Here is a 23,527-nt window from a genome sequence, read left to right on the forward strand (position 1 = left end):
TCTCTCCTGTTGAAGCTGAACAACTGGGGTCAGCCAAGGAGTGGGACCAGAAATTGGCCAAGATCTCAAACTTTACCACTCCTGGCTAGGAGCCACCATGTGCAGAAAGCGCTGACGCAAGACTAATTGAAGACCCCTGGGAGAGTTGCCAGGAGTAGAGTTTGGAGTTAGTAATACTTCTTTTGGATTCTGTTACCCTGGAATGGGTGGAACTTACTCATCCAGAGGGCTAAGTCACCACAGCACGGGACCATGATAGAGGTGGCTGCTGACCTCTGAAGACCCAGTGGGAAACTGAGGCAGAGTGAGTCATGGGCCTCAAAGGGGCACTGCAGCAACCCTGCCTTATTGCTATAAAGACAGAGATTTGGAACCTAATAATGGGTGTTTCTATGAATCTGCTAACAAGCTGGAACAATAGCTTTAAGAGAACTGTGAATGTCCCTCTTTTCTAAAATGGGATGTTAACTCTGATATCTAATAATAACTATGGTGCATACTTAACTATTTCACAGCTGATCACTGGTCAGAGTTCTCCTAAAGTATCACTACTTTTTATCCTTGTCCTAATGCTTTCTCAAGGCCCTTGGCTGATTTTTAAATCTCTTTTCATAATTCATGGACCAATTCTTTTGAGCCTCACTCATATAAGGGATTGCACTGAAATCATTGGTATGACTAATAGCAGTATGGCAAGCAGGATAGGACTGCGGGTATGCAGATTAGCGAAATGCTCATTAGTGAGAATCAGCTATATTCCTTCCCCTTGGGAGTCCCTTATAAAGTTAAAATGATTCTTTGAAAGGACCAAGTCAGAATTTAATTCTGTTCCATTTAGTCCATGTCTAAACTAAGTTTTTTGGGCATATCTGGGTTGGTTAGGAATGGCTTTGTTTGTTTAAATCCCTAACCAACGTATTTACACTGCCCCCCCCTCCAATATTAAAGAAATCCCTGTATAGATGCAGTTATACTAGCAAAAGAGTCAGTATAACCTGCATCTCTCCTAGGGAGCTTTGCTGGCATAGCTATACCAGCAAAACCTTTCCAGTGTAGCCTAATCCTTAGCTAGGTTTTTGCCCTCATCCTGCTCCCAATGAAGTCAATAGCAAAAGTCCCATGGGGCAGGAATCTGGGCCCTTACTTATATAACACATGAACCTTTCCAAGGAGAACAAATGAATGCAATCCCAGACTGCAACAGCAAGTTATTCAAGGGGGAGGGGGTGCAAGAGTTACTACTCTCAAAACTCCTGCTTTTTACCTTTTTGACTAGAGAGAAACACAATACTATTATTTAAAACTTAAACAAAAAAGGGGGAGACTCAAAAGTGCCAAAGGGACTTAGGTGCACAAGTCCCATTAAAATCAATGGGACTTATGCTCCTAAATCCCCTAGATGTCTTTGAAAACTTCCTTCATAAATGTAGAAATAACATCACTTTTTTGCAGCTTTTCCTCCATCCTGACAAGTTCCTATTGGCTGAATTCAGGTCCAATATGTTACCCTGTATCATCTCCAAATTTTTCTGTTATTGCTTTCTAAACTTTTTATTAGGGGAAGGAATTAAGAATAAAGGACCTGAAAGAATCAAGTGTAACCAATATTAGGTATTAACTATGTTATCTGAGGGTTTATCTTCACTTTTGTGTTAGCTCAAAGTATAACTCAAGTGTTGTCCATGGACAGGAGTCAGATTAGGGGGGCAAGTCTCTAGTTTTTTAGGTGCTTTAAACTCCAACTAGCTGGCTCATCAGAGGGTGTGAGCTGAAGCTTGAGTGCTGATGATGCTCAAACTACTAATGCAGTAGGGAGGCAGCCACTCTGTGATTACAATCATGCTGCAGTGTGGCTGTGTTAACTTGAGTGTAGATACCACAAGCTAACTTTCCAGTGAAGACATAGCCACATATGCTGAATTTTGGCTCTGGCTAGAAGTAGCAGTTTTTTTTACGATAAAATGTTTGTCTCCAATATCCTTTATGCCCTTCTTGTAGAATCTAGAAAATGGAATTTCTCTTCTGCCTGGCAAACATGGACTTGTCCCACTACCGTATGTCTAAATGTAGACAGTAGGATGCCTTGCAGACCTACTGGCTTGCAGGATCACCCTCTCAGTAGCTCATCTTCACTGCCACTGGGTATGTATATAAATCCCACTTCTAGCCGAGTCAGTTGAGAATTGGGATAGAAATAACATGCAAAGATGATGATGCCTTATTTCTAGGGTTAAAAAAATGAGAATTCCCATTATGTATGTTCAACTCCAGTTTTTATGTTCCTAGCAGAACTCCCAAGTGCACCTACATATTTCTGTACACTCCACATCAGACAATAGTTGTTTGAAGGCAGATTACACCCCTGCAGGAGTTATCTAGTTAATCCTTTCAGTGAGAAGTGGGGCCTAGCGGGTTGAGCATAAGAGTGGGAGCCAGACACTCATTGTTTAACATCTATTTTGCAGTAGAGCCTATAGGCCTCAACCAATCAGGGCCCCATTGTGTTAGGCACTGTACACGCCTTTAGTAACTCCTGAGGGCTAATTCTAGGTGTGACCCTGAATCTCACTGTGGCCTTGGCCAAGTCAGTTAACTTCTCTGTCTTTTCAATAGAGATGTTTCCTTGCCTTTCCAATGGAGATTAGTGTCTGTAAACGCCTGCTCTGAAGACGAAAATGATGATTATCAGTGATCTTTGGGCACATGGGTGGTTCCTGGAAGGCTCCATTGCTTTTCCCTGAAGTCTTAAGACTTGTCTACCCTGGGGACTTGCTCCAGTCATAGCCATCAATGGCTGTCACTAGTGTAGTTGGAGTGGTGCAAAATGCTAGTACAGATAGGCCCAAAGTCTCTCTGTAGCTTCCCAACCCACATTGACAGACTCTGGCTTGTGCTTCCATGCTAAAAATAGCTGTGTAGACATTGCGGATTGGGCTCTGAAGCCCCCTCTCCCAAGGCTTCAGAACCCAAGCGCTAGCCTGGGTCACAACTTCAAAGCACTGTTTACACAGCTGCTTTTTTTTAGAGCAAACCCAAGTCTGACCCAGGCTGGGAGGTTGTGTGTTGCAGGCTGTGTATACCCTGTAAGCCATGATTTGCACCAGTCCTGTTTATCCCAATTTTGAGCGGGGGAAAGCTGCACAAGCGCAAATAGCAGCTTTCCCTGTATACTACATGTTTGTCCTGGGGCAGCTACACCAGTGGTGGCTGCCGCTTTCCCATTGGCCGGGAATGGTGAACCGTGGCCACTGGGCACTGTGGGCGGCCGTGCAAATGTAAACAAATGGTCTGGTGGCCCACCAGTGGCTTGCCCTGATGGGCCGCAGGTTGTCCACCACTGAACTACACCGATGGCTGAAATCCACACTGCGGACAAGGTCTTAGGCTTTGTCTATACATGGCATTCAGAAATCAGTGTCCGACAACTGAAGTGGTGCTTGTGCAAACCCCAAGTGAAACCACAGTAAGCCCAACTGGTGCAAATTGTGATTTTTCTTTGTTCACCGTTGGGGTTTGCCCTGACACAACTGTACCAATTGCCAGCCACCAGTTGCAAAACTGGGGCTAATCCTAAGTATAGACACATCCTTTACTGAGCCAGAGATCAGTGCCAATGACTGCAGCTCCTCTAAGAAGAGCAAAGAGGGATGACTAGTGTATAAAGCTGACCTGCAGAAAACAGGCCAAATTCACCCCTGTTGTAACTCCATTGATTTTTAATGGAGTTAAACCAGGAATAATTCATTTAAAAGTCCTGCAATTGTAGTATGATGTCTTCATTTCTTGCTGAATACCCTCCCTTGCCCTTGTCTTTGGGCAAATCAACTTGCAAAGAGGGAAAGTGGCACCCCAGCATACACTCTCCTGGGAAAGGTCACTTCCCACCATAGAACCCCCATGCCAGACCTGAGCTGGAGTTACAAGGGTTAAGGACAGTTCTGTGAGGATTTTTTTAAACAATTTTCAGCCAAGCCTTAGTATATGGTGCACATCTCACAACTGGGGTTATCTCATTGGGGGTATAAAATCAGTCAAAATAGAAAAATCCCTCCCTCCCCCCAAGACCAAATAGACCAAAATTTCCTTACATTCTGCATATCAGCGCTATTCTGCAGGATGTTTCCATGACGGGTGCGTGTCACATGAGTGAATCTGGCTATCAGGAGCTGTAAAAGGGTGGGGAGGAGGCAGACAGTCACAGTATGTGCTGCGTGTCCCTCCTGCCCCTGTTTGTCTGGGGGCCCTGAGCATGTTGTTATGCAGTTATGTCTGGGTCACATTGGAGGGCTCTATTCTCATGCAAATGAATCAGTTGTAGATTTTTGCCCTCAGGCTTCTGTCTCCCTACCTCCCCCACACACAAAATTTAGCATCTGTAGAAACTAATCAAAATTTGAAGTTGTTTAGTCCTGCGTTTCCCCTGGAATTCAGACTCTGGGTTTAGGCAACGCTCCCTGGCTAACAAGAACCAGCAAGTTGTGCCTTAATTATTCCCATCAATGAAACATGCCCCATTGCCCAATGATGTCAAGAGCCAACTCTGAGCATTCTGAAAGAATATAAACATTGACAAATGGGAACAGACTCCCACTGTGATTAACTGAGAAGATACTTGCAGCTGGAGAATCATAAAGAAGTGTTTACCTTAGCTTTGATGTGGGGATCTACTGACTGGGAGTGCCCCTGCTAATCTAATGTAGTAACTTCTGATAGACTGCAAAGAGAACATGGTTCTTTCTCAGGAAAAGCGCCTATTGCCTGGTGCTTATGATCTGTACCTGTCTTACTGAAGTGACAGTCACCAGACAGCATCCTGTAGTCCTTACTCATTCTATACACAGGCAAACTCCCTTTGACTTCAAAGGCAGTTGGAGAGAATAAATACTGAGAACAAACTGAGTTAAGACCTCAGTATTCAGTGCGCCGTTCCTGTGAATTTATATCCGTGTAACTCCTTTGATTGCACAGAATAGAGAGCCTGATCCAAGTCTTGCTGGAGTCGGTGGGGCTCTTTCCCTTGACTTGTGTGGGAGCTGGATCCAGCCCACAACTAACTGAATTCTGCCTTTCTTTTTCTCTGAAGCAAAACTCTCAGTGAAATCAAAGGGGAATTTAGCTTGCATCAGAACCACAGAACTTGTCCCAGTGAAGTTACTCTGGCATTGCAGCAGTGCACCTGAGAGCAGTATGTGACCCACCATCTTGTTTTGTTTAATAAGTTGTACCAAAAGCCAAGGCTTGATGCATTTTGTCTAGATGAAATAGTTTTGGTTTTATGCTTTTATTTATACAAGGAGTAACACATACACATTCATCATCAAACTGTGCTTATAAAGTGCACTGTGCAGAAGAATCCCAGAGCACGGTACAATGAAACTCCATAACAATATCGGTAATGAAGAGCAATTAAAAGTAGCAGCTAACCTATATTTCTTTAGCCTACTTTCAAGTGTTGACGTAAACCCAGGATTGCAAATGGCAGTTGGAAGCACATTGCATTGTCCAGGGGCATAATTACAGAAAGCTCTAGCTCCCTTCATCACATGGTTCTAATTAGCAGGACAGATTAAATAACAAGTTGATACAGCTCTTAATGAATCATTCATAAGCATACATCTAAGATAATTATATGCAATTGGTCACACACACTCATCCCCGTAAGCCCAGGCATGTGCAGAACAAGTGAACTACTCTGAAACCTGAACATATCTTGCCCATGTAAAACTAAGTGGGAAGAGTTGGGGAAGGAGCCAGAGTAGGTGACCTAGCCCAACAAAATGGTTCATTCCTGCATGACAGACAGGCGGGTGGGACAAATGATGAGTCCACCTGGCTTGAGTAGAGGTCCAACCTGAGAAGGCTGGTGTCTCCGCCTCTTGTCACAGTGGCTGTCTTGTTCAATTTTGTAAATGACGACAGAGGTCCTGCTCCTGTGCTGCCTCAGCATTGCTCACGAGTAAGGTAAAGGCAGTTATGGATTCTGGGGCTAGCTAGGACCTTCAGGCTGCTGTAACTTAACACTTGGCCGCCAACAGCCCCAGAGAGCAGTTCTGGAAGCTAGGAATAGCCAGAGCACAGCAACAGTCTAGTCATGCCCCCTTTCCCCAGCCAGACTTCCTACCTCAGGGCTGAGAGGGGTTGGTATATAGAGCAATGACGCCAGCTTTATACCAGCTGGGAATCCTCCATTTCCTCCAGTGCCGGCTTGGGACTAGTTTCCCTTGACTCCTTTCCTCTTCACTCCTTCAGAACTTTACTTGAAAGATGGGACTGAAGGGGTTAATCCCACTCCCTAGGTGTGGTCTGTACCTAGTCCAGCCCATTATGGGATTGTTGTAACACTGCTGGTGGACTGTCTCCTCACCCCAAAGGAGCCTAGTCAGACTGGACCACCACCTCCCTACGTTACATGGTACATTAGGCATGGAAGACTTTTGGAAATGTGTCAGGATGCTGCAGGATGGTAGCCAGATTAAGGTCTATAATCTGGCTAAGGTACTCCTGTGGTCCCTCATTACCACAGTATGTATCTGAGCACCTCACAAGCTTTAATGTAGTTGTCCTCATAACTCCCCTGTGAGGTAGGGAAGTGTTATTACCTCCATTTTAGAGAGAGAGGTGTTGTAACACTTAATCCCGGGGTGGCTTGCTGCCCATTGGAGTCCTCGGCCCTGAGGTAGGTGCCCAGGTTCCCAACGCAATGCACGGGGAGTTAGACACCTAAAAAAGGGATCCTTCGACTCCAGCAAGCTGAGCAGGGAGCTATCTAAGCTAGTCAGGAGTGAAATGCTGAGGAGAGGGGCTTAGCAAGGTACTCCAACTCAGCTGCTTCGGCACCTGACAGGCCAGAGATAAGTGTCTTCCTGGGAGTTAGGTACCTAAACCAGGTCAGCTGCTCAGGCAATCCATGCCCGAGCAGCCAAAATCGTCTCTCTCTCTGGATATGTCTACACTGCATGGGGGGCTGGAGGGGAACTAACCCCAAGCCCTGCAGCAGTGAGTCTCAGACCCCAAGTCTACAGACACAGGCTTGTAGGCCTCACGCTGTGGTACTAAAAATAGCCAAGTAGGTGCTCTCACTTGGCTCCCACTGGGAGCGTAGGCCCTGAAGCTTGGGGAAGGGGGGTTGGTTTCAGAGTCCAAGCTCCAGCCGAGACGGGAACCTCTACGCAACTATTGTTAGCATTGTAGCATGAGCCCAAGTCTGTAGATGCAGTTTCTGAGACTTATTGCTCTGTGTGTGTGTGTGTGTGTGTGTGTGTGTTACAATGTAGACATATCCTCTGTCTCCTCCTCACGCTCGATGCCTCTCTCACACAGGCCCTGTGCCTCTGGCTGTCTCTTGTGCAGGTGCTGTGCTGCCCCCATTTAGTCTGCAGGAGGGCCTCCTGTCTAACATCTATTGGGTGACATCTATTGGGTCCTAGGCATTCTCTGAGGACACCCACAGGATCAGGCCCCAGTCCCCACTAGTGAGTCAGGCATTTCTCTGCTTCATTGGAGAATCCTGCTTTTGGGGCTTGGCTTGAACTAGGCCTTCGAGCCACTCACTAGCTGTGGGGAAGCATCAGGGCTTAGGTGGCTTTGCAAATGCCCACTGGGAGAAACTTAGGAACCATGCAGACTGAGTCAGTCGCTGAGTGGCAGTTGTACAAATGCCAGTGGAGTCTCAGTGGTGGACTCAGGCACCTAGGCCCACATTGTCAAAGGTACTTAAGTGACATGTCCAAGGCCAACAGGAAGTCTGTGACGAAGTAGGGAATTGAAATGGGATCTCCCAAGACCCAGCTTAGTGCCCTAACCACTGGACCATTCTTCCTCTCCATAATAGTGCTAGTCGGTACTTACGTTCTGGGAAGAAGCTGGGAAAGTGACTAATTCTATTAGGAAGGAGCCAGGGATAGGGTACTATACCTCCTGATGTTGAAAATGGGCTCCTTGAATTCTAAGCCAGCTCACATCTTGGGCATAGCGTATACACTTGTGATGACAAAATTGCTGTAGCACTATGTTCTCAGTGGAACAGATTTTTTTTCCCGATGAATCTCTTGTTCTACTCTCAACATTGTGTGGGCACAGACCCATGTTTACTCAACTATGCAGCCAAAAATATGGTGATCTCTGGTTCACGTGAGCATGTGGTTATGCTAAATGCGTCATCACAAGTCACCAGCTACACAAAATACTGAGCCATGGCAGGGAAATCAGAGTGTACGGCACAGAAACGAATAGAATAACAGTATTTGAAGCCAGAAACTTTTTTAGAACAATATATTCTTTTTTAAATTCATGTGATCAGAATAGCATTTTCTAAAGTGAAACATTCCTTTCAAACAGAGCTGTGTTTTGATTTCTGATCTGTACCAGGAATGCATTTTATGGGATAAAATGGAAAGAATTATGGCAGAGATTTGCAGAGCAGGGCAGGAGCCTTAGCCACACATCTTCTATTAATTATCTCTTAGCTGTGTTGGCTCTGCTGTGATAACAAAAGTAGCATGTCACAAACTTTTATTGTTGGCACATCTTCTCCCTGTGTGTACCGGCCAGGGTAAGAAGGCACTATTTTAACAGTCACTTTTTGGAGTGGAACTGCACTTTAATGTTGGGTTGGGTGAGGTAAACCCAGCACATCCCTCCCCAGCTATTGTGAACTAGGGAGAGTCAAGGGCCTTCTGCATATTGACGCTGTTCCTACTCTTATCTTCTGGGATGAAGCAGGCTCCTTTGATAAGAAGAGCTGAGAGTAGATGTTGTTGCCATTTAGCACCTCAGTTGTACATATTTGGAGTGTGGGTAATTAATGCTGATGACATTTTAATGGAAATTATTACTTGTTTTAATGAAGTATACATTTAACTGGGCTTTATGTCCTCCCAAAACATCTTAAATTCAATATTTTGGGTTCAGCGATGCAACTAATCTAGCAAAATTCAGTCTCACTGGTGTATACTGAGCCCTGCTGATAAAGCAGGGGGAGGTAGTGTTGTGTAGTATAGTGGATAGGGCATTACACTGGCACCAAAAAGGTCTGTATGCTCTTCTTGGCTCTGACACTGCACTGCTCTGCAACCTTGAGTAAGTCTCTTCACCTTGCCGTGCTTCCCCTTCCTACCCTTTGTCTTGTCTATTTAGACCATAAACTCTTTGGGGGCAGGGACTGTCTCTGTGGGCTTGTATGTTGCCTAGCACAATAAGGAAAGGGCCTCTAGACATTTCAGTAATTCACATAATAAATAATAATGATGATGCCATACAAACCTACATGAGCAGGGGAGGGGCTGTCATCAGGGAAAAGAAAGGAAAAAAGAGGATTGGGTAGCTATGGTCCCTAAATGTGCATTAACCCCTCTTCTTAATTTAAAAAAAACAAATAATCAAGAGTGGCCCACAGACTCACCTTACCCACTCCACTTACAGAAAGTGGTGCCAGTGAGCAGAACTGCACTTTAAAGCAGCTCATCTGGCTGCACAGCACATGTGAATATAGGTTGGAAGAAGGAAAGGGGTGCCCAACCAGGGCAGAGGCTTCCAATGTAAAAATACAATTTAAAAAAATACCGTGAACTCTAGTGTTCAAAAGGTACATCAAATAAACTAAAAGGTAACAGGTTAAGGAAATCGTAACCAATCACGTGTGCTGCAGACACAGACAGCCTATAGCTCTCCACCAGCTGCACTGAAATCACTCCTGATGAGTAGGTTGCACAGCTGTGAAGAGAAGCAGCTGTGACTAACCCTATTTAGGGTATCATACCAGTTCAGTTATCTGGATGTGGTAAATAGTCTGTTCCCTTCTTTGGAGCAGCTGGTTTAAGAGCTGAGAACAAACTTGGAACCTGAGTTCCTGCACGGTGCACCTGACTTTACTATGTGCCTCTCTGTGTAGGCACAGGGTCTGGCTATGCTGAGCTTATGATATGATTGGGGTTTGGGGTGTTCCCTTGCTGCCCTTTGGCCCATTTACAAAACTACGTAGACAGTTTCTGAATAGGGTATTGTATCTGTCTTTATTAGAAATTTAAATGAAGCTTTTACCACAAAAGTCCACCTGGCTTGTCAGAACACTGCTTTGCTCTGGACAGCTGGAGTGGAATCTTGTTCCCATTGATTCTAATGGGAGTGTTGTCAATGACTGCAGCAAGGCCAGGATTTCACTCCAAAGCCATGCTACACAATGAAGAAAAATGGGGAATCCTAAACTCTGATACTAACATTCAGCAGAGAAACTCACTTGTTATAATATCCTACATTAGCCCTTTAATGTTCCAGAAAGCCCCGTGTTCCTACTTTGCTTGTAACAGACCCTCTTTATCTAAAAACTTCGGTATGCTAGCACAACGTTCCTGTTCTAAGACCTGTGACTTTTTCTAACCACAGATCCTAATTTTAAAATGCTTAAAAGCAGCACTCAGTCAACTAATGACTTCATTCATCTAAGCTATGACTACACTTAATACAGAAACATCTTTCAATGTAACAACTTTTTACATTTCCTAAGAATTGTGATCTTAACTCTTTTGGGCCCACACTTTATCGTATATTAAGGATACATCTATAAAGGATTAATACATGTTACAGGCACAAATAGTATGTTCTAGATGGTTACCAGCAACCGGTGGGACTCTATAGCAATCTCTAATAACTGATTAACCATTCATTAAAACATCTATTAACCACTTATTAAACCTTTTATGAATTATTTATTATGTGCTCTTAAAATAATGTGTGAACTGTTCCCTTCTCATAGTGTATTAAATTTTATAGTGTCGCTAAACTGTGGATGTCTTATGTAAACCTCTTTATTTAGGGTATGTCTACACTATGAAATTAGGTCGATTTTTTTTAGAAACCAATTTTATACAGTCGATTGCGTATGTCCACACTAAGCACATTAAGTTGGCAGAGTGCACCCTCACTACCGTGGCTAGCATTGACTTACAGAGAGGTGCGCTGTGGGTAGCTATCCCACAGTTCCCAGAGTTTCCACTGCCCATTGGAATTCTGGGTTAAGCTCCCAATGCCTGATAGGGCAAAAACATTGTCACGGACGGTTTTGGGTACATGTCGTCAGGCCTTTCTCCGTGAAAGCAATGGCAGACAATTGTTTTGTCCCTTTTTTCCTGGGTTACCCGTGCAGACGCCATACCACGGCAAGCATGGAGCCCGCTCAGCTCACCGTCACCATACGTCTCCTGGGTGCTGCTGGCAGACGCAGTACTGCATTGCTACACAGCAGCAGCTCCTTGCCTTCGTGGCAGACGGTGCAGTAGGACTGATAGCCATTGTACGTCTCTTGAGTGCTCCTGGCAGATCTAGATGAAGTCTATCAGGCGCCTGGATAGACATGGCTATTCTCTTAGAGCACCGAATGGGAGCCAGAGACTCCAGGTCATTCTGTTCTTTAAGTTTCATCTCATGAAGATTCAGTCCTGCCTGGAATAGCATGCGAGCTGGAGGCTTCTACCTCAGACTGCTCTCCCAGCTGGCAGCACCGTGTGGTCGCGCCTACCCCTTGCTCCCATGGCTCACGAAGCCTAGACAGTAGTAAGGAGCAGTTCAACTATAGGCTGAGCAAGTGCAGAATGGTGGTAGAATATGCCTTTGGACGTTTGAAAGCTTGCTGGCGCTGTTTGCTGACTAGGTCAGACCTCAGCGCAACCAACATTCTTATTGCTGCTTGCTGTGTGCTCCATAATATCTGTGAGCGTAAGGGGGAGATGTTTATGGTGGGGTGGGAGGTTGAGGCAAATCGCCTGGCGTCCAATTTTGAGCAGCCAGACACCAGGGTGATTAGAAGAGCACAGCAAGGTGTGCTGCGCATCAGAGAGGCTTTGAAAACCAGTTTCATGACTGGCCAGGCTTTGGTGTGACAGTTGTGTGTTTTTCTCCTTGATGCAAACCGCCCCCTTTGTTGATTTTAATTCCCTGTAAGCTAACCAACCTCCCCTCTTCGAAATAAAGTAACTATTGTTTTGAAACCATGCATTCTTTCTTTATTAATTTTTTTAAAAAATGAGATAATGGACAAGGTAGCCTGGGTGGGGTGTGGAAGGAGGGAAGGACAAAGCCACACTAAAAATCAAACTGTTTGAATGACAGCCTTCTGTTGCTTGGGCCATTCTCTGGAGTGGAGTGGCTAGGTGCCCAGAGCCTCCCCCGTCCCCTGCGTTCTTGGGCATCTGGGTGAGGAGGCTATGGAACATAGGGAGGAGGGGAGGTGGTTATACAGTGGATGCAGCGGGGGGTCTGTGCTCTTGTTGGCTTTCCTGCAGCTCCCAACAGACACTTCATCATATCCGTTTGCTCCCCCATTTGCCTCAGCATTGCGTCCTGCCTCCACTCTTTGTGCTCACTTAATTCTTTCCTGGCCTCTGCCACCGAATGCCTCCATGCATTAAGCTGTGCCCTATCAGTGCGGAAGGACTGCATGAGCTCAGAAAACATGTCATCGCGAGTGTGGTTTTTTTCGCCTTCTAATCTGTGATAACCTCCGGGATAGAGATGATAGGGGGAGCGTAGAAACATTCTACGCTCTATGATTCTGGGGGGACTGCATGGTCACCTGTGCTGCTGAGTTTGCCACGCTGACCAAATAGGAAATGAAATTCAAAAGTTCCCGGGGCTTTTCCTGTGTACCTGGCTAGTGCATCGGAGTTCAAAGTGCTGTCCAGAGTGGTCACAATGGAGCACTCTGGGATACCTCCTGGAAGCCAATACCATTGATTTGTGTCCGCAATACCCCAAATTCGACCCAGCAAGGTCGATTTTAGTGCTACTCCCCTCGTCGGGGAGGAGTACAGAAGTCAATTTTAAGAGCCCTTTAGGTCGACGGAACGGGGTTGGTTGTGTGGACACAGTCATTTTTAAATCAACCTAACAGGCTAAATTTGACCTAACCCCATAGTGTAGACCAGGCCTTAGTCTCTAGAAAGTGGATTTTGTGTTGGTGTTAGGTTTATGAATAACATTTTGTAGTTTTATGGGGGTTTGTATTGGTTGGGGTTTTTTATTAATTGAGGGCAGATTATGGGAAGAGGCACACATGAGAAAAGCAGGAATAGGCAATTTTGGAAGCGCAGAAAAGATTAATAGATTCCAAGTTCTGGAAGGGACAATTATGATCATCTAGCTTGATCTCCCGTATAACACAGGCCATAGAACTTCCCCCAAACTTCTACTTCAGATCCCTTTTTTTTTTCTGCTAGAAAAATATCCACTCTTTACTTAAAAACTGCCAGTGATGGAGAATGCACCATGACCTGTGATAAGTTGTTCCAACAGCTAATTATGTGCTCTGTTAAAAATGTACACCTTATTTCCAATCTGAGTTTGTCTAGCTTCAATTTCCAGGAATTGGATCATATTACACCTTTCTCCGCTTGACTGAAGAGCCCATTGTTAAACAGTTGTTCCCCATGTTGGTACTTATAGATGAATCAAGTCACCCCTTACCCTTCTCCTTAAGACAAATAGATTGAGCTCTTTGAGGCTATTACTAAATGCAGCAGGTGGCTCTGGGCAACCTACCGGTGGCCTTAATGCAAGGTAGGGTTAAGCTGGTTCCCCTTCAAAATGACTTAAGTCTGGAAAGCACATTGAAGATGAAGAGCACTATATAAGCATGAATAGGGTGACCAGATGTCCCAATTTTATAGGGACAGTCCCGGTATTTGGGGCTTTTTTTTATATGGGCTCCTATTACCCCCACCCCCGTCCTGATTTTTCCCACTTGCTATCTGGTCACCCTATGCATGAAGTATAAATAGAGCTGTCAGGGTTCCCTCCCCATTCTGAACTCTAGGGTACAGATGTGGGGACCCGCATGAAAGACCCCCTAAGCTTATTTCTACCAGCTTAGGTTAAAACTTCACCAAGGTACAAATTCTCAGCCCTTGGATGGTACGCTGCCACCACCAAGTGATTTAACAAAGAATCAGGAAAAGGACCACTTGGAGTTCCTATTCCCCCAAAGTATCCCCCCAAGCCATGACACCCCCTTTCCTGGGGAGGCTTGAGAATAATATCCTAACCAATTGGTTACAAAGTGATCACAGACCCAAACCCCCGGGTCTTAGGACAATAGAGAAATCAGTCAGGTTCTTAAAAGAAGGATTTTATTTTTTAAAAAAAGGTAAAAATCACCTCTGTAAAATGAGGATGGAAAATAACTTTACAGGGTAACAAAAGATTAAAAAACACAGCAGAACTTTCTCAAGGCTTAGTTTCAAAGTTACAAAAAACAGGAATAAACCTCCCTCCAGCAAAGGAAAAATTCACAAGCAGAACAAAAGATAATCTAACATGCCTTGCCTGGCTTTTACTTACAATTTTTATAATGGTTTATAGGAGAAGGAGTTTTCTGACCTGATGCTTCTCTGCTTCCCAAGAGAACACACAAAATAAAGTCTCTTCCTCCTCCCCCACCCCCGATTTGAAAGTATCTTCTTTCCCCATTGGTCCTTTTCGTCAGGTGCCAACCAGGTTATTTGAGCTTCTTATTCCTCCTTACCTGTAAGGGGTTTCTCGGCTACCCTTAGCTGTATGGTTATGACAAGAGCTATGCATAAAAATTGGTTGTGGATCCTTTTGAAGGACATATGCTAACTAGAGAGATTAGAAGATGTGTTTAAAGGGACATTGTCAAGACAAATTGGAGTCTGATCATCCTGCAAGTTGCATTGAAGTCAATGTGGGAGAGATGCACAAATCTGTTAGTGCAATCAGGGAAGGAGCTTCACAGCCAGAATTTCAAAAGAGGGTTTTTTAAGTTAGGCTACTTGTTCAGGTGCCTGGCTTTCTGCTATTAACATACGTGGGAGTTGCGGATGCTAAAACCTTTTGAAGATCAAACCACTTAATTCAGTGTCTAAAGCCCCGATCCTACAATCCGATTGGGGCAGGTGACCTCGACACCTACGTGGAGTTCCATATGGGCACAGAGGTTCACCAGCAAGGATCAGCCTGCAGGATCAAAGCCTAACAACTGGAATTAGGTGCCTGGCTTCAGGCAATGAAGTTTGGAATCATGGCCTATTTTTAGGGCCAAAATATTTGTTACGACTAATAGTTTCAATAATTTAGAATCTAATGCTCTATCTAATGGTTTGTTTTTTTAACTTTTTGTATTTCACTCAATTGAGCAATAAGAACGGCTACACTGGGTCAGACCAATGGTCCATCTAGCCCAGTATCTTGTCTTCTGACAGTGGAGGGAATGAACGGAACAAGGGAATTACCAAATGATCCATCATCTGTTGTCCAGTCCCAGTTTCTGGCAGTCAAAAGTTTAGGGACACCCAGAGCATGGTGTTGTGTCCCTAACCATCTTGGCTAATAGCCATTTATGGACCTATCCTCCATGAATTTATCTTATTCATTTTTGAACCCAGTTACAGTTTTGGCCTTCACAACATCCCTTGCAATGAGTTTCACAGGGTGACTGTGTGTTGTATGAAGTATTTCCTTATGTTTCTTTTTAAACCTGCTGCCTATTTATGTGATTCAGTGACCCCGGTTCTTGTGTTCTGTGAAGGGGTAAATAATACTTCCCTATTCACTTTCTCTACATCATTTGTGTCTTTATAGACCTCTATGATATCCCCCCTTAGTCGTCTTTTTACAAGTTGAACAGTCAGTCTCTTTAATCTCGCCTCATATGGAAGCCATTCCACCCCCCTAATAATTTTTGTTGCCCTTCTCTGTATCTCTTCCTATTCTAATTTCTTTTGAGATGGGGTTGTGACACTCTGTACCCCAAAGCAACACCCAGGCACCCTCATATTCACCACTGTCATACAATTAGGATTGTTTTGTACAAAGTATGCCTTGTGAGGTATCATTCTAAAAGTCTTGTTCTGTTAAACAGTAATACCCTGTTGGATTGTATGTGCTATCATTGTATGTGAAGTTATGAAGTTTGGCTATGTATGTGCTACTGAAATATGTTGTGAGATAAAGAACACCCAGAAGCAGCCTTTCAGGTACCACAATAAAAAGGCCAAACAATGTGGATGGCTTATTGAGGAAATACACACAAGCACTAGGATTACCCCAGGAACTGGGTACAATAGAAACCTCTCGGAGATAGCACTACACAATGGGAACTGTTTAACCCAGGTCACAGCAAAAGAGCTCTCCAGTGCCTTGGAAGAAGATATAAAAGGGGAAAGTGACATCATGACTGGACCTCACTCTCCCTACAACAACACACCTGAAAGTACCAGAGGAAAAAGACTGAACTGGGTAGGAAGTGCTGGCCCCAGGCAGGAAAGAAGGAAGCCTGCTTGTGTATGTAAAAGCTAACCTGCTTGTACTAACTGGGTGAGACACTGCTTGATTCAAATCCTAACTAGTACATTAGGCTTAGATTGTGGTCTTGTTTTATTTCTTATGGTATCTACTTTGATCTGTTTCCTCTCATTTATAATCACTTAATCTGTCTTTCTGTGGTTAATAAATCTATTTTATATTTTACCTAAAACAGTGTGTGATGTCTGAAGTGCAAAGGAAAAAATCTCAGCTCAGGAACAAGAGTTGGTGGACATCCACTTTTCTTTGTAGAAGTGGCAGACTGGGTAATAAATCCATACTGGTTGAGCTTTTGTGGCATTTGACCAGGGCAGGACAGTACAGCGCTGGGGTCCTAGGCTGGGGTATTTTGGCTGGAACCTCTCTATTCTTGGTTCATGCAGTGGCTGGCAGAGCATTCATGAACACTGCTGGGTGTGGCCCCTGCCTGTGGATATTGGTGTAAGTGCAAGCTTGGAGGGCTTGGCAGCTTGTCACTACATCACAGTGCGAAAAGGAACCCAGAATGGTAAGAAAGAGGGCTCAGCCATACCTCAGTCCCAGGGAGCACCCTGGGTGGGGGACCCATCACAGGGGTGACCAGAACTGCAGACAATATTCAAGGTGAGAGTGTACCATGGATTTATATAGAGGCATTATGATATTTTCCATTTTATTCTCTATCCCTTTCCTAATGGTTCTGAACAGTCTGTTAGCTTTTTTGACATCTGCTCAATGTGCAGCAGCAGTTTTTAAAGAACTATCCAAAGTGACGCCAAGATCTTTCTTGAGTGGTAACAGCTAATGTAGACCCCCATCATTTTATATGTATAGTTGGGATTATGTTTTCCAGTGTGCATTGTTTTGCATTTATCAACATTGACAAAATGGCAAATGAAATTCACAGTCACAGTTCTATGAGATCCATTTGTAACTCTTTCAGTGTTGGACTTAATTAAGATAATTAACTTTGTCGCTTGAAAGTTTTGCCACCTCACTGTTCACCCTTTTCCAGTTCATTTACAAATATGTTGAACAGCACTGGTCCCCATACAGATCCCTGGGAGACACTACTAATTACCTCCCTCCCTTCTGAAAACTGACCACTTATTCCTACCCTTTGTATTCTATCTTTTAACCAGTTACTCGTCCATGAGAGGACCTTCCCTCTTATCCCATGACTGCTTACTTTGCTTAAGAGCCTTTGATGTGGGACCTTGTCAAAAGCTTTCTGAAAGTCCAAGTACACAATATCAACTGGATCACCCTTGTCAACATGCTTGTTGACTCCCTCAAAGAATTTGAATACATTGGTGAGGCATGATTTCCCTTTTAACAAAAGCTGTGTTGACTCTTCCGAAACATAGTGTTCACCTGTTTCTTTAGTGTAGTATTCAACCAATGTGCCTGGTACTAAAATTAGGCTTACCAACCTGTAATTCCCAGGATCGCTGGACTGTCAGCTATATCTCTTGCCTTTCGCTCACTTTGAATAATGCTGGGGTTTTTGATTTTCCATCATAGTGGGGAACAGTTACATCAGTAACACTTGTACATATTGTTTTTTCAAAATATTATGAAATCTGCTTGTTAAACTTCATATTTTAATGTAGTTGTACAAAGTGTTCAAGATTTCAATGTCTGAACTTCCCCATTTGCACTAAGCCTTGTAAAGTTACTCTGCTCAGATTGCAACTATCAGCCAGTGCCCCATTTTAATTTTGCATTGTCTACTGTAAGTGGGGCACTACTCTATTCTTAGGAATTTCACTTATTTTAAAGAACAGAACTCTTCTTTAAATACAGAAGCTCAGTGAGTTTTTTAAAGCTGTACGCTAAAACTGGTGTTAATTGCCAGAGGTAGAAGATTGTTAGCAGGAAAGCAAGCTCAAAGATGGGAGTTGCATTAGGAATCGGTGTTTGTAGTGGAATGACATTAAGGATGAATTTGGCACAAGCTTTTAATCCACTTGAGTTACTAAAATAGCTTTTAAAGAGAGTTTGATCATTTTGAACGGAAGGATGGGCCAGTGGTTAGGGCACTTGTTTGGTACTCAGAAGGCTGAGGTTCAATTCCCTGCTTTACCACAGACTTTGTGACATTAGCCAACTGTCTGTGACTTGCCCAAAGACAGATAGCGTTAAGAAGAACACACAAAGTATCAGTGATGAGAAGGGTATGGCAGCTGGTAGATCTGGAAGGGGATACGCAATAAGAAAAGTTTGGTAACCTCTGGCCTAGGCAACAGAAAGCTCAAGGTGCCTCCAACAAAGAGTTTTTAAAAGCCACACTAAACATGCTTCCAGGGAAGGGTGGCTTGTGGGTTCTTCCCCCTCCCCCCTTTTGAGAACCACAGTGGTGCACAGCAGAAACCACAAACATGTCCTTCTGCAGACCTATCGCTGCTGCTTTCCTGGGACTCGGTGCTAAGCTTCTAGGCATCAGCAAACATAAAAAATATTTAAGTTACAAAAATTGAAAGCAGCAGCTTGATAGATCGTATTTCTTAAAGAACATGAAATTCCCTCAGGTCACCAGCTGAATAAAGTGGATAAACCATAATCCCTTCCTGGACTGTAAATAGTTTGTCTATTACTGGTGGGAAGGGAGAGGGGAAGAGAGGAATTTGGGATATCAACTAAGAGGAGAGGTCCCCTATAAATACCTCAGGACTTGCCTACACATTGTCTGTGTGAGCAGTAAGGGGATTGTGTAACTAGCTAACTAGTTTCTGAAAATACCTCTGTCTAATAAAAGCACAAACCCACAGCAGGTCTGCACCAAAGTCTTCCTCCTGGGTGGTGATTTGCCCCTTGCAATGTGCTGCCTGGACTCCTTAGGATTTTACAAAGCTGAACTTGAGCTCCCAGAGTCGACTAGGCTCCTAAATGGAGAGCCCACTCCTCCTTCCTTAGCTCTAAGCACAGGCTACAATGTTAGTTTATTAACCAACGAACGCTGTACCGGTTCTGAAGCAATCTATTCAGATCTCAGCAGGGATGCTGAAACAAGTTCCATAGCTGAGGAGGAGAATTTCAGTTTCACCAGGGCTTACCTTGTTGCCCTAAGAGATGAATGGCCTGTGAATCTTGGACAAGCTGAATTTTGACTCTGGAGACAAAGACAAATCAAGAGTCTTGATCCTTTGCTACTGCCCTGCTGGACCCAAAGCTCCAATACAGTTTACTGATGATGATATTTACTCTTATATAGAAAAGGAGTACTTGTGGCACCTTAGAGACTAACCAATTTATTTGAGCATGAGCTTTCGTGAGCTACAGCTCACTTCATCGGATGAATACTGTGGAAATTGCAGAAGACATTATTTTTCATGCAGTTGATAGATTTCCACTCCATACGGCTAAATGCAGTGCCTTGCATAATGACAGGTTTCAGAGTAACAGCCGTGTTAGTCTGTATTCGCAAAAAGAAAAGGAGTACTTGTGGCACCTTAGAGACTAACCAATTTATTTGAGCATGAGCTTTCGTGAGCTACAGCTCAGCTGTAGCTCACGAAAGCTCATGCTCAAATAAATTGGTTAGTCTCTAAGGTGCCACAAGTACTCCTTTTCTTTTTGCGAATACAGACTAACACGGCTGTTACTCTGAAACTCTTATATAGCACTTTCCATCACCCAGCCCATCCCCTCTGCTAGATCGTTGAGATCTGGCTACACTAGAGCTGGAAGGTGTAATTTCTGGCTCAAGGATACATACTCACACTAAAAATGGCAGTGTGGCTGCCACGGTGTGAGCCCCAGAGGGACTGGCCGCTCAGAATACATACCTGTCTGAACCTCTAAGTATGTACTTGGGGCAGCTCACCCCTCCTGCTGCTCATGCCACTGAGGCTACACTTCCATTTTTAGCATGCTAGCTTCATCAGAGCTAGCACAGGAATGTCTCCTTGAGCTGGAAATTGCACCTTCCAGATTTAGATCTCTCAGGGTATCTCCGGCTGAGACGTGCGGAAAAGAGCATGGCTTTTAAAAAATGGATTTGCCACTGATACTTTGCTACATTTGCTAATCTCAATCTTTTTGTTTTTTAACATAAGTTTCTGGGTGAGTTCTCCCCAGTCTCCTGCTGTATACAGCTGCTCACTGTTTGCAGTTAGCATTTCAAATGGCCCTGAGTGTATAGTTAAGTTTCTAGGGGATACTTCTAAATATTTTTCAGTCTGTTTTACATTTATTTGTAATGGTTTCAGCCTGACACTTTGGGCAAGAGAATAGAATGAACAAACTGTGATAATGCTCAGACTTGAGCTTTAATCAGTAGTTAAATTAGAAGCATCATACTTGGTGTGGCTGGGAGAGGGAGAAGGAGGGAGAAAAATGCATAAACTTGCTTCATTCTGTAAATCTTCCCTTTGAAACATGTTGGGTGCATTTTTTTAAACCCCTGATGAATTGTTAGAGCAAATAAAACAATGGAAAGACCTTTCATATTGAAACAAATTATTTGGAGTGCTTTTCTAATACGTCAAGTCCTTTATCTGAACTCTGTTTGGTTTATAAATGTGCAGCACCCTATATACAGTAATAAAAACAAAATTAGCATGGAAAAAACCTTTACTGTTTAAATAAAAAGTTTATGAAGTTAAGGACATTTGTCCAGAGCACATTTCCCCCCCCCTCCTGCCCCCCCACCTTGTCCTGTGAGAATACAGCTACCCCAATAGCAGGGTCTTACAGCTGTGCCAGAGGTCAGTGACCCTACAGGCCAAGACTCTATTTTGACTGCTGACCCAAACACAATTGGTGAAGTGCCAAGTACTATGTGCTTATGCAAGGAGATGCACAGGAGAGAAAGGGAGTAGAATTACAGATAGCTGGGGTCAGAACCAAATGACACAGGCACACTGGGAGTGTTTCAGAGATGGTGGCCTGAGGGCAGGAAGGGGAAGGATAATGGAAAAGAAATCTTCTATTTAGATGACAATTTCACTTTTTTTCCCCCTACACACAAGTATCTTTAAAAAGTATTAATGAGGGAGATTTTCAAAAATCTTTTGGAAATTCAACTTAACATGCATAGCCTTTCTTAACAGTAGGAAACAAGCAAGCGCTGATTATTCAACCCCTGTAGTGGGAAGGAAATGGATTTTGAGCGCATCTTCCCTTTGAAATTCCTTTTTCTCAAAAATGCTCTGCCCATAGCTCAGGGAGGTCCAGCTTATTCCCATCTCTAAGGGTATGTCTACACTACGAAATTAGGTCGAATTTATAGAAGTCGGTTTTGTAGAAAGCGTTTTTATACAGTTGATTGTGTGTGTCCCCACACAAATGCTCGAAGTGCATGTAGTCAGCGGAGTGTGTCCACAGTACCGAGGCAACCGTCGACTTCCAGAGTGTTGCACTGTGGGTAGCTATCCCACAGTTCCCGCAGTCGCCGCCGCCCATTTGAATTCTGGGTAGAAATCCCAATGCCTGATGGGGCTAAAACATTATTGCGGGTGGTTCTGGGTACATATCGTCAGGCCCCCGTTCCCTCCCTCCTTCCGTGAAAGCAAAGGCAGACAATCGTTTTCCGCCTTTTTTCTTGAGTTACCTGTGCAGACGCCATACCACGGCAAGCATGGAGCCCGCTCAGCTAACCGTCACCGTATGTCTCCTGGGTGCTGGCAGATTTGGTACTGCATTGCTACACAGCAGCAGTTTATTGCCTTTTGGCAGCAGACAGTGCAGTATGACTGGTAGCCGTCGTCAACGTAGTCCTGGGTGCTCTTTTAACCGACCTCGATGAGGTCAGGGGCGCCTGGGCAAACATGGGAGTGACTCAGCCAGGTCATTTCCCTTTTAAGTTTTGTCTCATGGCAATTGAGTCCTACCGGCAGTGCACTGTCTTTTAATCAGCAGCCAGCAGAAGACGATGGCCAGCAGTCATACTGCACCGTCTTCTGCCGAGCACCCAGGAGATGAGGATGGCTAGCGGTCGTACTGCACGGTCTGCTGCCAGCAAGATGTATAAAGATAGATGAAGTGGATCAAAACAAGAAATAGACCAGATTTGTTTTGTATTCACTTTCTCCTCCCTCCCTCTGTGAAATCAACGGCCTGCTAAACCCAGTTTTGAGTTCTGTTCTTGAGGGGGCCATTCAGTTTCTCGCAAAGCCACCCCCTTTGTTGATTTTAATTCCCTATAAGCGAATCCTGTAAGCCATGTTGTCAGCTGCCCCTCCCTCCGTCAGAGCAACGGTAGACAATTGTTCCACGCCTTTTTTCTGTGCAGACACCATACCATGGCAAGCATGGAGCCCGCTCAGATCACTTTGGCAATTAGGAGCACATTAAACACCACACGCATTATCTAGCTGTATATACAGCACCAGAACATGGCAAAGCAAAACCGGGCGAGTAGGCGACGTCAGCGCAGTGATGAGAGTGATGAGGACATGGACACAGACTTTTCTCAAAGCATGGGCCTGGCAATGTGGGCATCATGGTCCTAATGGGGCAGGTTCATGCGGTGGAACGCCGATTCTGGGCTCGGGAAACAAGCACAGACTGGTGGGACTGCATAGTGTTGCAGGTCTGGGACAATTCCCAGTGCCTGCGAAACTTTCACATGCATAAGGGCACTTTCATGGAACTTTGTGACTTGCTTTCCCCTGCCCTGAAGCGCCTGAATACCAAGATGAGAGCAGCCCTCACAGTTGAGAAGCAAGTGGCAATAGCCCTGTGGAACCTTGCAACACCAGACAGCTACCAGCCAGTCGGGAATCAATTTGGAGTGGACAAACCTACTGTGGAGGTTGCTGTGATACAAGTAGCCAACGCAATCAAAGATCTGCTATCAAGGATAGTGACCCTGGGAAATGTGCAGGTCATAGTGGATGGCTTTGCTGCAATGGGATTCCCTAACTGTGGTGGGGCCATAGACAGAACCCATATCCCTATCTTGGCACCGGAGCACCAAGCCGGCGAGTACATAAACCGCAAGGGGTACTTTTCAATAGTGCTGCAAGCACTGGTGGATCACAAGGGACGTTTCACCAACATCAACGTGGGATGGCCTGGAAAGATACATGACGCTCGCATCTTCAGGAACTGTTTCAAAAGCTGCAGGAAGGGACTTTATTCCCAGACCAGAAAATAACCGTTGGGGATGTTGAAATGCCTACAGTTATCCTTGGGGACCCAGCCTACCCCTTCATGCCATGGCTCATGAAGCCATACAAAGGCAGCCTGGACAGTAGTCAGGAGCTGTTCAACTACAGGCTGAGCAAGTGCA

General features: G+C 44.5%; 1 protein-coding gene across 1 annotated transcript in view; it reads left to right on the forward strand.

Moving 5' to 3' along the window:
* The window catches only part of CRY1 (cryptochrome circadian regulator 1), a 510,254-nt gene that overhangs the window by 130,734 nt on the left and 355,993 nt on the right, over nucleotides 1-23,527 (forward strand). The window lies entirely within an intron of this gene.

The sequence above is a fragment of the Natator depressus genome, chromosome 1, assembly GCF_965152275.1.
Source record: "Natator depressus isolate rNatDep1 chromosome 1, rNatDep2.hap1, whole genome shotgun sequence".
Lineage (NCBI taxonomy): Eukaryota > Metazoa > Chordata > Testudines > Cheloniidae > Natator > Natator depressus.